Raw genomic sequence first — 15,965 nt, 5'->3', positions numbered from 1 at the left:
GGAAAAACTGCCCCCAAATCAGCATTGCAGCCCCTGGAGATGTGCACCGGTAGGCCACATCGTCATCCCGCACCGATTCTCCCACGCGGGTTCCAGCTCCCCGATGCGCAGACCTGAGAAGACTCTCGGTGCTCCTGGTCGCCCTCTTCTCACAGGAATCAAGCCCAGGCCGCTACCCCGGCACGCCATTGCAGGTTACAATGGGCCTGGATGCATCGGGCGACATGAATCGAGGACAGGTCGTCTTCCTCCGTGGCCGACAAAAAACACTAATTTCTTGAGCGGCGCCAACATTTTCTCCAGCACCAGAGAATCTAGTCCCGCCTGCTCCATCTTTGGGTACACAGCCTAGGCCAGCCTCAATAGTGCGCTGCGGAAGGCGAGGGGCGTCTCGGTCTCCCCCCCGACTCCGCATCACGAATTTCCGCCATGCGATGGACGGCGGGTCAAAAATCCCCGCCAACTGTGTGAATGCTTGCTGCAACGTCAGCCTGTCCGCCTGGGGAATGGCAAAAAACGCCGCCAAGGCATTGTCATCTAGCGCGGTGGGAAGAACACGTAGTGCCTCTGCGTCGGACCACCCTGTGCGCTCGCAAGTGGTGGCGAAATGCCGCTGGAAGGCAAAAAATTCCGGTGCCCCTGCTGCGCAAGGGAAAGCATCCCCAGACTAGCTGTCAGCGGCAGGTTAAATTCGGCAGGACTCAATTCCCAACCTTGGTCGGCAGTAACAGCGGAGTCACCCGTTTGCTGCCACCGAGTCGCAGCCCTCTCCACCGGCTCTTCCTTACCCAGCTGCCCCATCAGCACCGTCACCGCGTAGAGCAGCTCCATGATGCACGTGCTGAGTTCACGCAGCCTCTCTCCATCCAGCGGCGGTGTGGGATCGTCATCCTTCGCCCGCTGCCCCACCAGGACCGCCTCTCCGGGTCCCCTCACTGGGGTCCTGGCTGCCGGGGCTGCCCGGGAACCCTTATCGCTCAAGGATCTGCCGATGCGGGCCCTCCTCTTTGTGGATTTCAGAGCCTATTTCTCCCACAAGGATTTAAAAAGGAAAAAACAATTCTTAAGAACCCTCAAATACATTTTTCGTTAACACTTCTGACACCAAATGTAGTGTACTAATTTAGAGACACTCGTAGGAGGCATTATCCCTCTTGTTTATTTATCCCATAGGGGATAACTCCATACTGGGTCAGGACAGCCAACATGCTTCCAGACCCACAGCTTGAAGAGGCAAAGACCACAATGACAGCAGCATGACGAGTTCCATTCCCGATGGCAGCAGCCCCGACTGTGAGTCAGAGCTCACCTTTTATTCTCCCCAGCATGGCCAGGCTCCGCCCTCGGCCACGTACCCTTCTGGATCCCCCAGAAGGCTCCGGGCTTGGCCCCCGGGTCCAACTGGTAGACCGGGCTGTTACCCCTAATTCCATTGTCTACCAATCTCCCAGCACCACGCGCTACAGTGACTCAATGTCACTACACTTGTGTAGATAGGTAGAACCTTCTGTAAAACATCTGGTGACATGAGCCGCAGTACAGTAAATACCAGTTTATGCCCTCGAGTATCTCAGTCAAGTGCTGTTACCTGCCAGGTGGTTATGCACTGCTGTAACGCTGGGGCTACAATTGTAGTGTTGTACAGACGGACTCTTCAACGTCTTTTGTAGCACAGACTTTTATTCGTCTTATGAACACAGTCCCTATGCACTGAGGGGTATACGGTCCCCTCACCCGTTACACTCAGAACGTACAAGCCTCCACGCCCTACAGGCTACTTAATATCCCGCTCTTTCAATGTCCTGTGTCTGGACCTAGGGGAGGTCTCCCCGACCACTGGTTACTCTGAACCCTAGCCCTTATAAGGGCTGGAGGGCTTGGTCCAGGGTCCTAGGCTTCTTCCGCCGTCTTGGGTCTTCGTGTAGTCGAACCCCCCCAGAGCTCTGAGCGCTCTGGCTTTATACTTGTTCGTGGCCGGGTTGTCCAATCCCCGGCCACCTTGTGGAACCCTGTGATTGGTCGTTCCCAATCTGCTTTTTGATCCCAATTCACCCTATCTGACCCTGACCGTTTGGTCGCGCGGGAAAACCTTGTTTACGGTCAGCTCTCACAGCTTGTGAGACCCTGACCGTTAGTTTGAGCGGGAAAACCTTGTTAATGATTTGCTCTCCCAGTTTGTGAACATCGAGTAGTTAACTCTACTACATCACCCTCCCCTTCGGAAGCCTCAGCCGTCCCGGCTGTTACAAGCAGAAAATCCCCATCAATTAATCAAAGTGTGTGTGCCATAACCAACAAGAACAGGAACACCCAACAAGAACAGGAACACCCACTATAAATACCCCCCCCATCAACAACGCAACATATGTACATGTGTAGGGGTGTTAGAGAGAGAGCCGTTATGCATGGAAGCTTATGGGAAACAAACACAGTGGGCGGGGCTACGTGAGTGCACGGGGGGGTGCTCTCAACGACGTCCGCACCAGGCAGCCCGGGGCCCCACCCCTCAGCGGGGGTTGAGTATAAAGGGGCATGTGTCAGAGGGCTCGGGGCAGAATGTTAAAGCTAAACCAGTGAAGACCGAAGATCGTCTAGCTAGAGCCCTGGACTCCCCTGGGACGCCGCCCTTGTCAGGGCCGCGCAGGACCGAGCCAGCGGCGTGGTCCCGAGAACCAGAGCTAGTGCTCTGGGACTCCGGGTACCGTAGCCCGACTTACCAGTGTCGGGCCAGACAGCCTCCCCTAGCCCGTTAGTGGAGGACTAGGAGGTAGGTCAGAGATAGCTAGCAGTGTATTCCCAGCTAGCCGGGTGAGGGGGCCGATACCCCCTCCAGTATTGTATGTCCGCGGTTGTGACAACTGTTGCGGAATAAATACATGTGCCTCAACCCCGGGTGTCCAAGAGTCCTCAACGGTATTACACATGGTCAGAACCAATCACAAATAACGACATTCGCGATGCACAACGCATGCAGCATTCAGCTGCCGCAAAAATAAAAATGGGCAATCAAGAAAACCAACGCGATCTAGCCCATGTGTATTTCGCGGGCCCGTCGTAGGGGATGGGTGCCCTTTTCCGGGCTGCAGGCTGACCAGGCATCCTGGCAAAAATGTCAGCAGGGGCAGGAGGCCTCTCTGCGGAGACCCTCGGAGCAGACGGGTCGGGCAGCCTGGCAAACATGTTGGGCGGGTCAGGCATCCTGGCAAACATGTTGGGTGGGTCAGAAGGTCTCTTTGCAGAGACTCTTGGTGTAGACGGGTCAGGCATCCTGGCAAACATGTTAGGTGGGTCGGGCATCCCGGCAAACATGTTGGGTGGGCCCAGAGGCCTTTTTGCAGAGACTCGTGGCTCGCCCGGCTCCCTCAGTCCCGCATCATCTGCGGGAGGAATGACACGTCTGCGCTGTGGGTTAGGTACTAACGGGGCGACATCCTGCTCGTCGGGCATATCACACGCTCGGCCCTCGTGTTTTGAGTGTAACGCAGAGCCGCGCAGAGCAACAAATGGCTTCAGACGAGAGGGGTGCACGAACCAGCGATGTCGTCCCCAACGGATTTTAACACATTGTGGGCGCATTATCTCGACCACCTCAACCGGACCCCGCCATGGTTTACGGAGTTTAGCCGATGTGGACACCGGCACCTGGGGGCAATGAAGCCACGCCATATCACCTGGAGCCCACTGATGCACGGACGTGCGAGGGGCTTGCAACCTTGAATTAGCCCGCTGGCGGGAGGCGGAATTTTCGATCGCCGCATCACGAGCCTCAAACAGCTTTTGTAGGTTGAACCGCAAATGGTCAGTGAGCTTCGATGACTGTGGAAGCTGCTCTATCCCAAGCCGCACATCAGCGGGGGGAATGGCCTCCCTGCCATACATTAGGAAAAATGGGGAGAACCCTGTCGCTGCATGTGGCGCCATGCGGTAAGCAGCGAGGACCCCTGGGATCTGTAGGTCCCAGTCTACGTGGGATTCATCAACCTGATGGCATAGCATAGAGGTGAGGGTTCTATGCAGCCGCTCCACCATGCCATCTGTTTGGGGGTGATAGGGCGAAGTGCGCACCTTCTTAGTGCCCAACAGGCGGCATACCTCACTCAACAGGGTACTTGAAAAATGTCTTCCCTGATCAGTCAGCAACCGTTCTGGAGCGCCCTTGTCCAGCACATAGTCTTGAACAAAGGCGTCCACCACGGCTGCTGCCGACTGGTTGGGGAGGGCCCAGGCCATAGGCCACCGTGTAAAATACTCCACCCCAACCAGCAGGTACTTGTTACCACAAGGCGTTGTAGGGAAAGGCCTCAAAATGTCGAGAGCAACCAGCTCGTTCACACGGGATACCGTGATGGGCTGCAGCGGTGGGCATGCCGGCTTCGCTGGAGGTTTACGTTGCGCACATTGGGTGCAGCCCGTTAAAATATCAGTTACGTCGCGAAGCATGCCCGGCCAGTAAAATTGTAATCTTAGCAACCCAATGGTTTTATGCACACCCAGGTGCGACAATCGCTCGTGTGCCGCGCACACAGCCGAACACCGCAAAGCCGATGGCACTACAATTTTGTACTGGCAAGAATCAGCATCCCAATGCATGAGCAGACCGCGGCGCATGGCGAAAGAGTTCGATTTACTTGAACGTGAGGACGAATCACATGCGCGACGACGCAGAGGCAACAATGACGCATCGTTCATTTGGTGCCGACCCCATTCGTCCAACGTTATCCCCAGCAAGTCGTCACTTGCTGGCGGATTTTCGTGGTCCGCACCCGGCGCAGGATCGGAAGGAAGGGCAGCAGAAACCGTTTCAGGAGGTGCAACCGGGCGTACTATTTGCGGTTTGCACCGGCCAGAACCCGTGAAACAGGCGCATTGTTCTGACGGGAGGCGAGATAGCGCGTCCGCATTACTGTGCTGTGTATCCTTACGGTAAATCACCATAAAATTGTAGTCCTGGAGGACTTCAAGCCATCGGGAGAGCTGGCCAGACGGTTGGTCAATGCGCAAAGCGTATTGTAACGCAGAGTGATCGGAGCGCACGGTAAACCGTTGACCGTACAGGTATGGCCTGTATTGTTGTATAAAGTAAACAATGGCCAGCAGCTCGCGTCGGGTTACGCAATAACGTTGCTCTGCAGGGGACAAAACCCTGCTTCCATAGGCAACCACCCTCTCAACGCCATCAACGATTTGGGACAGCACCCCGCCGATCCCGGTGTTACTGGCATCGGTGTCCAGAATAAACGGCTTTGCGAAATCGGGGTAAGCCAGGGGCGGTGCTGCTACAAGAGCGTTCCGTAAGGAGTCAAATGCGGCCTGTTCCGCGTCTCCCCAATGAAATTTCAGCCCTTTTGCTGTAAGAGCGTGTAGTGGCTTAGCGATTGTAGCGAAACCAGCCACAAAGCGTCGGTAGTACGACGCGAACCCGATAAAACTGCGAACATCCCCAGCAGAGGTGGGGGTAGGCCATTGGCTGACACATTTAGTCTTTTCAGGGTCTGTGGAAATACCCGAGCGGCTGACAATGTGGCCTAGATAGCGCACAGACTCACGCAGAAGGTGGCACTTCTGCGGTTTGAATTTGAGGTCCGCAGCTCGCATCTTTTCGAAAACAGCGCGCAACCATTCAATGTGTTCGTTGAACGTGCGACCAAAGTCCCACTGGAGCCCAGCGAGGACCAGCTCCATGAGCCTCTGAAACGTCGCTGGAGCTGAGTGGAGCCCCATGGGCAATTTATTAAACTCGAAAAGGCCCTGTGGTGTCCGAAAAGCAGTCTTTGGCTTTGACGCTTCGTCGAGGGGGAGTTGCCAAAACCCTGACAGAAGGTCCAAAGTGGAAAAATAACGCCATGTTTTATAATTATACTAAGACTGAACGAAAAACATCTGGAAATTGAATAAAATAACATGAATAATGACATTAATCAGCAATCAAGAACAGATTGTAGTGCTTTTTGGAGAAAAAAAATGAATTTGGTAATGAAAAGGAACATCATAGAGTGCCTAAAGATGTGTTTGGCAATCAGCGTATATTGTCAACGGTGGTGAATGGATAAAAAAAATACACACTGACAAAGAAAATGGAACAAAAGCTGAAGAATAATTTGCAATTAAGTATATGCACTGAGATACATAAGTAGGAATGCATCGATCGGGTAGCAAATACAGATCAGAGATGTAATATTGGCTGTTAAGAAAATGTAGTGGGTTTGGCAGGACACATTGCTAGGACGGCTTATGAATGATACTTGTGTAATGCGAGCGTATGCTGGGTTTCGCCGCCCCAGCCCCTAAGCCAACCAGGCGCCATTAACCATCGGGGGCAGGGGTTAAGGGTGGAGCCCGCGGGCGTTAGGGGGTGGTATTATCTGGAAAGTTCTTAAGGGGTGTGGCGAAGGGCGGAGTCTGGGTGACGTGGGAAGAGGATATAAGGGGGAGCCGGAAGGGGCTCGTGGTTAGTTGGTGGAAGCTGGAAGCTGGGCCACGTCGGGGGTCTCCGCGAGCCATCGGCTATGTGGCGACGCGGAGACAGCTCCCAGCGCACCGTCTGCCAGTGATGCGCGAGACCGGGGGAAGCGAGAGAGCGGCGCGAGAGTGGGACGTCAGCTCCCGCGACGTGCCGCGGAACGACCGGGAAAGCGGAACGTGAGCTGTCCAAATAACGGAGAAATAAAGAGATGGAGACACAGTCGCTTGTCGTGAACCTGTTTTAATACACTTGTGTAGTGAATTCAACTGAGTCGCAGATGTAGTCTTGGAGGCAACACATTTATTTAACACCAACACATGGGGTTACTGCGCCTTAACATAATAACAACCTATGGTGGTGACCACCAGGCTAACTACACTAATTACAACATAACTAGCTACAACAGACCCGACCACAGCTCGGGTCCAGGTCCACGTGTTGGAGACTTGGTAGAACGTAGCATGTAGACAAAAGCTTCTTCAAGATGAACAACAACCCCAGTCCCTCTGGGGACCCGGCTTATATTCTCTGCAGCATGGTTGGCTCTGCCCTTGGCCACGACCACCTTCCAGAATCCTAGAGCAGGATCTGGACCCAGACCACGTGACCACCCCTAGCCCCCATTTGGGGCCCCTTTGTAGACTTAACTGGCCACGTGTCCTCTCGGATCAACCGGAGTGCCATGGCCTTTAGTAACCCCAGCACACCCACACCCTATCCTGTAGGGCTTGGACTGCACGCCAAGTGTGGTGCCAGCTAGCGCTATCAACCAGTGCTCACCAAGCCCCTCTAGGGCCGGTACTACACCAACATCATAGTGGTGTCCGCGATGTCGTTACATTGCACGCCGTGCTTCTCTAGGGCCGGCACAGCATAATTACATCCCGCGATGTCACTACACTGGTAACAGAATGGCAGCCAAAGGAGATAATGGACTCAAGAGGACGACCACCACAGGGGGTGGCGATGGTGTGGGCAGGCCTTCATCCAGAAGTGGATAGACTGAGACTCGTGGTGATGGTTAATGCAGATCTTCGTTCACATGTCCCCATTTATTATATCGAATTATAATATTTTAAGGCATGAACAAATACACGAAGGGGAGAGATCATGCTCTGACTGCAAGGCTCTTTCTACTACACCTGTGCGTTAAATATATTCTTAGAGCTGAGGACATCTTTCATTAATTTTACAACAACATTTTTGGGATTGAAAATGTTTGTGCAGTCATCAGTGACTGGGGTGAAACCATCAAACGCTCTGCATGTTATGTTCTTTGCAGCCGTCACTGTATATTTTTATTTTACTTGTCTGCCACAGGACCAGAACCCAAGTTCTGAAAGGTGCTGGTTCAGTAGCTTGACATGGGAATTAGTCCCGAGTCATTCGGCCGCTTCAATGAATCTGATTATAGCTAAAATGGGAATTTGAAAAGGCTATGAAACAAATTGGGTCGGAAAGTTTCGGAGAAAATAAATGATCCCTTGAAAAACACTAATAGACGAAAGGCTCTGGTCTGTGCATTGCATACTGACAATGCCTATGCCAGGAACTCAGAATACAAAGAGAAGTGAATGTGTCTCAAAATGAAAGAGCTGTTGACATTGGTTGCCACCTGCCCTCGTTTTTTCAGGATCATCCTCTTTTTGAAGTAGCTGCCCCTGGAAAATAATTCACCACTCAATACAATGCACATTTATATATATAGTTCTTGACTCTTCTCATCTTGCGATATATTCTTCCCATACATCTCGTTTTTTTTACATCAGATATGGCAACCCTTGTGTGAGGGAGTCCAACTCTGGGTGGCGACCTTGATAGAATGTCCAGTCGTGGAAATTCCACTTTCATACAGGATTAGTTTATAAACAGAGCACGATATACTTCCCACTGTGGTACCTGCTTCTCAACTTCAAAGTGAAAATGGGTTGAGTCAACCACTGCCTGTGATTTGAGCTCCAACCACGGATCCACTTGGCCGAATTGTCCATGCGTACTGGTATAAAGTGGTATGCACACTGCTTTACTGAACTTTAATTTAACTTGATGGGAATGCTGCACATAACTTGCAAGAGATGCAGCACTTATAATATGGGAACATCACAGCGATACATTCCACTAGTCCTAATGCAGCCATTTAGCTCAACCACCTCAATGTAAAATTTCAGTTGTTGTTTTGTACCGCGGACCATTCAGCCCACCCCTGGTGATAAAAACCCAATCACATCTCTCTCTAAATGCCAGAAATACAAAATGATTCGTATCACCAGAACATAAAAACATTTTATTTTAAACACAGCTTTTTTTTTGTTATGAGGGGGGGCCTTTAGATATTTGGGTAGTTTAATCCAGATAGTTTAACTAACTTGATTATGAAACTAAACATCACGAGTAAAACATGAATTAATGCTTGAAACAAAAGGTAGAATAAACATTGTCATTATTTCCGGATCAACCTGCATTTGCATCACAGCTACGCGGACCACATGGAGGACCGTCGCAGATCGCCGGTGGTACAGGGGACCTGGGGACCAGAACCACTGCTCTACATCGACATCAGCCATACCAAGAAGACTGTGTGTGTCCTATTGAAGTGCATGACCAAGGGTTACTAACGAACACATTCATGCGTGCGTGATGTCATCATCAATCTTCAGGTCCACAGCTACGTGGCATCATTCAGGCAGTATGTGGTGTCTTGCGTGTCATAACCAGTTGCAGACATTATCGTTATTTTATAATCTCGTGTGACGTCATTTGGAAAGTAATTTGCACAAAGGCCTCATATTAATCACATAAAAAACAAGGGTTTTTATACAGAAACAAACTTTTTTTCTCCAGTTAATTGCATCCATAAATTGTTGAAGACATAATTCAACCACTATTTGATGACTGTGGCCCTCTTTGATTTACACTGGATGTACCATACAGGAACCACCATTGTGACATCTACTTAAAATGCAATCTCACATCACTTGATGCAAGAAGAACTCTACATTGTGCCCTGTTCATCTGAAAAATCTTTATTGGCACATTTTTATATACTTAGCTAAATCAGTAACCCCACTGTCAAACCCACGAAACCTAATACATCCATCTAATTTCCTTTTGAATATCCCAAGGACAAGAATAGGTGACAAAGCCTTTTCCGTTTGAGCACCAATGTTTTGTAACAACCTTGTTTCCTCCTTTAGCATAGTAAATCTTCCTTCAAAAAGTATCCTGAAGCAGAATATTAGTGCTGGATATAACTGCATTTGCACATGTGATTTGTAACGTTCATCCTTACCCATGTGTAATGTACTAATTCATAGACACTAGTAAGAGGCGTTATCCCTCTTGTTTATTCCGGCTCTCACAGCCATAGCGGATAACTCCATACCGGGTCGGGACAGCCAACATGCTTGCAGACCCACAGCTTGAAGAGGCGAAGACCACGACGACAGCAGCATGACGAGTTCCATTCTCGATGACAGCCAGCCCCGACTGTGAGTTAGAGCTCACCTTTTATTCTCCCCAGCATGGCCAGGCTCCGCCCTCGGCCACGCACCCTTCTGGATCCGCCAGAACGGTCCGGGCTTGGCCCATGGGTCCAACTGGTAGACCGGGCTGCTACCCCTAATTCCATTGTCTACCAATCTCCCAGCGCCATGCGCTACAGTGACTCATTAAATGTCACTATACATGTATCCATAGCTCAATTTTAATGTGCAATTGTATTGAGGGACTGTGTTGTCTTGGTGTGGTCTGGGACTCTTCTTGCTATTGTTTTTATGCCTTGCCTAAGCCTGGGAATTGATGTACTTATATAATTTAAACGAATATACTTGCTTTATTTCATGGATTTATTTATAGTGATTCTTTTTTTCCTTTCCTATACTTTGCACTCCGATCGTTTTTTCCCATATTGTTTGTTGTTGTAACTTCTGACCCGCCCCTATTGGACATCTGTAAAAAAATAGCTTCATAGCTCATCGAGTTTCTCCAGGCTAAATATTCCGATTTTATTGTATATAAATATACATCTGACGTCATTTACTTGTAAACCCATAGCTATTATGTAATACTCTTAGGTTTTTTCGGTAAAGTCACGTAGGTAAAACATTATAATTAATAAAAGTAAAATAAAATAAAAATCACGACGTTTCGGAGGCAACACAAGCTTCCGTCTTCAGGTGGAACCGTCACAGCCACGACAGCTGTGTCAAGTAAATGAGAGATTGCAGGAGCTACCACTCCGTTTAAATAATGGTTGGAGAGGGGGGGGGGACTGGGAAAGTACAGCACACTTTTTATTCATATGGTAAGGTGAGGCTTAAGAGGGTGAGCCTTTGTTATGGAGAGGTACGGTTTGTGACTCAACCTGTTGTAGTGACAGAGAAAGGTCACTACTGTGTCGGCCCGTACGAAGGCTGGGGGCCCCAAGGGGGTGCCTGGGGGGTCACGTGGTGGAGGGATCCGGACCCTCCCAGAGGTGGGGGAAGTGAGGCGTGTCCTGGGAAGGGAGGCGTGGCCTGAAGAGAGCCAGCCACGCCGGGGCGGAGCCAGCCACGCCAAACCAAATATAAGCGTGGTGTGAACGCAGAGCGAGGCGGCTGTTGTACTGGACTACAAGGTGAAGACATCATTGGTCGTCAAGTCCCGAGTCGTCGTCCTGGGCCAGGCAGGCCGTTGCCTGCCTGGTCCAGTCTGTGTCGTGTTCCAGAGTGTTAGTGAGTTGAGGAAGGTGGTCACCACCTCATGTAGAGTGTTATATTATTTACCGTTTAATAAATAGTGTTGCCTCCAAGTTGCGTGTGTGTGCACCTAATTCGAACCTACTACATTTGGTGTAGAAGTGGTCATCGAACTTTCGCTGATTAATTTGAAGAAGCTGTACCCTTCGCTGCCATGGTGTAAAAGCTGGCAGCGGAGTGCAAGACCCAACCGGAGGTGCGGATGGACGGTGTGGGTTGCACCTGGCCTCTCCCTGCGACGACCACGGAGTCTGGGGCCCCGGGGATGTGCCCCGGGGGATGGGCGACTGCAGCCTGCATGGGAGGAGGCTGCGAGCCCGGGCTGGTCGCCATCGACGGCGAGTTGGAGCGACGTCGCTCGTCAACTCGACCAGCTGCTGGTGGCAAGGGAGTGGCCGGGTGTTGGTGAGTGATGGCGAAATTGCAAGATGACGCAGCTGTGGCGTTCGCGCCGTTTCGGCGGTGCCGGCGTTCCTGCATTTCACTGCGGCGGCGTTCCCGCCAGTTTCACAGCGCCGGCGTTCCCGCCATTTGCACCATGCCGGGGGTTTCCCGCCACTTCAACGTGCCGGCGTTCCCGCCATTTTTTTTTACGTGCCAGCGTTCCCGCGGCGACGGCGTTCCCGCCATTTCAACGTGTGGGCGTTCCCGCACTTCCCACAGCGGCGTTCCCGCCATTTTCACCGCGGCAGTGTTTTCGCGATGGCGGCGTTCCCGCCTTTTGCGCCTTGTGTGCTGCGCCGGCCTGGCGGCGCGTTGCTGCAGCCCTGTGATTACGGGCCTCCCTCCCCACATTGAAGTAAGAAGAGCGGGGGAGGGCATCGGTGGTGAGAGCGAGAGGGGCCCGTGATTGAAGAGAGGGTTTCGACGTTGGAGACACTGCTGGGAGGGACTTTTTCAGTTTGACTCTCCGGTTTTGTGTTCCTCGCGGACGGTTAAATACGGCGTCGAGATCGGTATCTTCTGGGTGTAGTTAATGATTAATTCGTTGTTGGTGTCCCGAGCTCCGTTGATATGCTGTAGGTTGCCGTGTTAACGACTCGTGTTGTTACATCGTTTTGTTGCGAAATCGCCATTGTTATTGTGTATACTGTATGGAGGTTCGCTCGTGATTGTCACGTGTAACTGTAAGAAACTTTGATCGTCATTGTTGCCAAGGTACAGACCGTATGGAGCTTTGCTTGGAATTGTTAACAGTGTATGGAATGTTGGGTACTTGCTTGTGATTGTTTACTATGTACGGATTGTCTGGAGTATTGATTGTGTGTGTTGTCATGTGGGGACTGGATGGAGAATGGCGCCAAACGATTTACTGTACGAACTTCGTATACTGCATATACTGTATTAATCAATTCGGCGATTCTTGGGGTTTGTGTATAGTTTTTTTGCTCTCAAAATTCGAATGCCCTGAGTCCCATGGTTAATGTTGAAGGGGATTTAGAAATGACAGGTTCGGTTTGTTTCAAACTCGCTGGTTGGTTCCTGTCCGTTGTTGCACAGATGATGTCTTTTGTGCGGGAATGCTCCTTGTGTTCTGTATGGATCGGGGGTGCGTTTCCGTTAATTGCCGTCAAATTGCGTTGCTCTCTCCACTCGGTTGGTACAGCTGCATGCTGCAATGCGAGTCTCGGAGATGATGTGTACGGATACGGGATGTGAGGTGTATTGTTGTGACCATTGAATATTCGGGATCGTCACAAATTGTGCGTACCTGTTTGGCATTGGATCAGTTCTGTGGGGGATCATAATTCAAATTGTATGTGTTGTGATGGTGTTAAATTGCGATGGTGACATGCTGCCAGGGATTTGTAATTGTGCTGCTGGCTGTCACCTATCTTGGGGCGCAGGTCCTGACCAGGATGGCCCAGTGAGTGTTGCGTGTCTAACATGAACGTTGTGGTCCCGTCATGCAATGGCTGACGGCTTGACCTGACAGCCCGGAGATTGAAACACTCCGTGGCATGTCTAGCCTAGTGGGCTGTGCGCTCACATGGCTCGGAGAGTGTGGTCCCGTCATGCAATGGCTGACGGCTTGACCTGACAGCCCGGAGATTGAAACACTCCGTGGTATGTCTAGCCTAGTGGGCTGTGTGCTCACAGGGCTCAGAGTGTGGTCCCGTCATGCAATGGCTGATGGCTTGACCTGACAGCCCGGAGATCGAGACACTCCGTGGCTTGTCTAGCCTAGTGGGCTGTGCGCTCACATGGCTCGGGGAGTGTGGTCCCGTCATGCTGTGTCTGACGGCTTGACCTGACAGCCCGGAGATCGAGACACTCCGTGGCTTGTCTAGCCTAGTGGGCTGTGCGCTCACATGGCTCAGAGAGTGTGGTCCCGTCATGCTGTCTGACAGCTTGACCTGACAGCCCGGAGATCGAGACACTCCGTGGCTTGTCTAGCCAAGTGGGCTGTGCGCTCACATGGCTCAGAGAGTGTGGTCCCATCATGCTGTGTCTGATGGCTTGACCTGACGGCCCGGAGAGTGAGACACTCGGAGGTGCGTTGAAACAGTGGGCTGGGGATTCGTAAGGTTCAGGTGGAGTTGTCCTGTTACGTTGGGACTGTATCCCTCAGTTGTTAGGGTGCATGTTGTGCAATGAGTGAACGATGGGTCGTCTCAGCTCGGTCGGTACAGTTATATGCTGCGATGCGAGTCTTCGAGAGAGACTGGCTCGTCTCAGCTCGGTCGGTACAGCTATATGCTGCGATGCGAGTCTTGGAGAGAGACTGGGTCGTCTCAGCTCGGTCGGTACAGCTATATGCTGCGATGCGAGTCTTGGAGAGAGACTGGGTCGTCTCAGCTCGGTCGGTACAGCTATATGCTGCGATGCGAGTCTTGGAGAGAGACTGGGTCTCAGCTCGGTCGGTACAGCTGGGTCTCAGCTCGGTCGGTACAGCTATATGCTGCGATGCGAGTCTTGGAGAGAGACTGGGTTAAAATCCCACCGATATGGCCGACGTGTGCTACTGGTTGTGACGCCGCGTCGGAAAGGCGGTGGGGTGGTAACATGGAAATTCCCCCCCCGATATGGCCGACGCGTGCTACTAGTTGTGACGCCACGTCGGAAAGGCGGGGGGGTGCTAACGGGTGACTGTCATTGCATGCGTGATTCTAACGGGTGGGGGGGCTGTGCTGGAGCGTAAGTGGGTTAGCCAGTTTTCATGTATAATTGTTGTTAATTCCCCGTTTTCTATGCGGTTCCCTTTTACCCTCGTCGATTCTGTATATATTACGTGATTGTATTTCTTATCGGTCGCCGGTCATTTATTGATGTTGTTGGTTCGGAGGCACACCTTTTCGATGTTTCACAGTTGTGTTCCAGCCGGGGACGGCTGTGTGTTTATACAGGGGGGGGTGATGTAGTGACAGAGAAAGGTCACTACTGTGTCGGCCCGTACGAAGGCTGGGGGCCCCAAGGGGGTGCCTGGGGGGTCACGTGGTGGAGGGATCCGGACCCTCCCAGAGGTGGGGGAAGTGAGGCGTGTCCTGGGAAGGGAGGCGTGGCCTGAAGAGAGCCAGCCACGCCGGGGCGGAGCCAGCCACGCCAAACCAAATATAAGCGTGGTGTGAACGCAGAGCGAGGCGGCTGTTGTACTGGACTACAAGGTGAAGACATCATTGGTCGTCAAGTCCCGAGTCGTCGTCCTGGGCCAGGCAGGCCGTTGCCTGCCTGGTCCAGTCTGTGTCGTGTTCCAGAGTGTTAGTGAGTTGAGGAAGGTGGTCACCACCTCATGTAGAGTGTTATATTATTTACCGTTTAATAAATAGTGTTGCCTCCAAGTTGCGTGTGTGTGCACCTAATTCGAACCTACTACACTGTGAAAACAACTGAACATGGTAAACCTGTAATAGTTGTCTGTCAAATAAGATTGGCCAAATAAGTGTAATTAAATCTTTTTTGCATGGTTAATCACATCTTTCCAATGATTACTCAGTTTGTAACCATCATCACGGTTGAAATTATGTCTGTGTTTGTATATTTGTATGGCTTCGTGTACAAACATTTGATGGTAGCCAGGAGGTTTGCAGAGAACCTTGGTCTCGGAAAAGACAATTTCATGAGAGCCCACCGAGTTGTAGCAATGATCGGCAACGGCCGAAGAATCAGTTCTGCCGTGTTTTAGATCTGACTTGTGCTCGCGGACATGATCAGAAACATGACGTGTCGTTTCTCCAATGTAGCAATCACCACAAATGCAACTCAATTTGTAGACTCCAGGATACTGTAAGTCAGGAACGACATCCTTCACAGATGGAATCAGATCACGGATTTTATGCACTGTACTGAATCGGACTTGGATCTTATGTTTGTTTAGAATTTTGGAGATCTTTTTAGTCACGCCTGCTATGTATGGTAACGTGATAGTTTTGGTCGGAGTTTCATGTGGCTGTTTCTGTCTGGTGGGAGAAACAGCTAGCTTTAAATAAGATCTGTTTAGAGTTCGGTGAGGACACAGCAGCGGATGTGAGTGTGAAAGCGATGGGTATTACCTTGTTATTTCGGCATCTCTTGAGGAAGGCCAGCATCTCGAGAAACTGTGACTTCTTGTTTAAAGCTAGCCTATCACTAATCTCGGAGAGAATAAGGTTACTCCGATCTGAACTCGATAATTTAGACAAGACTCTCTTACAAACACATTTATTGTTAACACAAAAATGTCACCTTCCGATTGGAACCACGTTGATAACATGACTTCTGCTTCTGCTGACTCAATGTCAGCCAAATGCAAAGCTAACCTGATTTCTAAATTCAACCTCCTATCTAAG

General features: G+C 51.1%; 1 protein-coding gene across 1 annotated transcript in view; it reads left to right on the top strand.

Moving 5' to 3' along the window:
* Window positions 1-9,075, top strand: part of FAM135A (family with sequence similarity 135 member A) — a 97,030-nt gene extending 87,955 nt beyond the window's left edge. Inside the window, exon 23 of the transcript XR_013637358.1 lies at window positions 8,937-9,075. The gene's annotated coding sequence lies outside the window, so the exon portion shown is untranslated. The remainder of the gene's footprint in view (window positions 1-8,936) is intronic.
* Window positions 9,076-15,965: the final 6,890 nt, after the last annotated feature.

The sequence above is a fragment of the Lampetra fluviatilis genome, chromosome 14 (assembly GCF_964198595.1).
Source record: "Lampetra fluviatilis chromosome 14, kcLamFluv1.1, whole genome shotgun sequence".
Lineage (NCBI taxonomy): Eukaryota > Metazoa > Chordata > Hyperoartia > Petromyzontiformes > Petromyzontidae > Lampetra > Lampetra fluviatilis.
The sequence above is the reverse complement of the archived record's forward strand: the minus strand, read 5'-3'. Positions and strand labels throughout refer to the sequence as shown.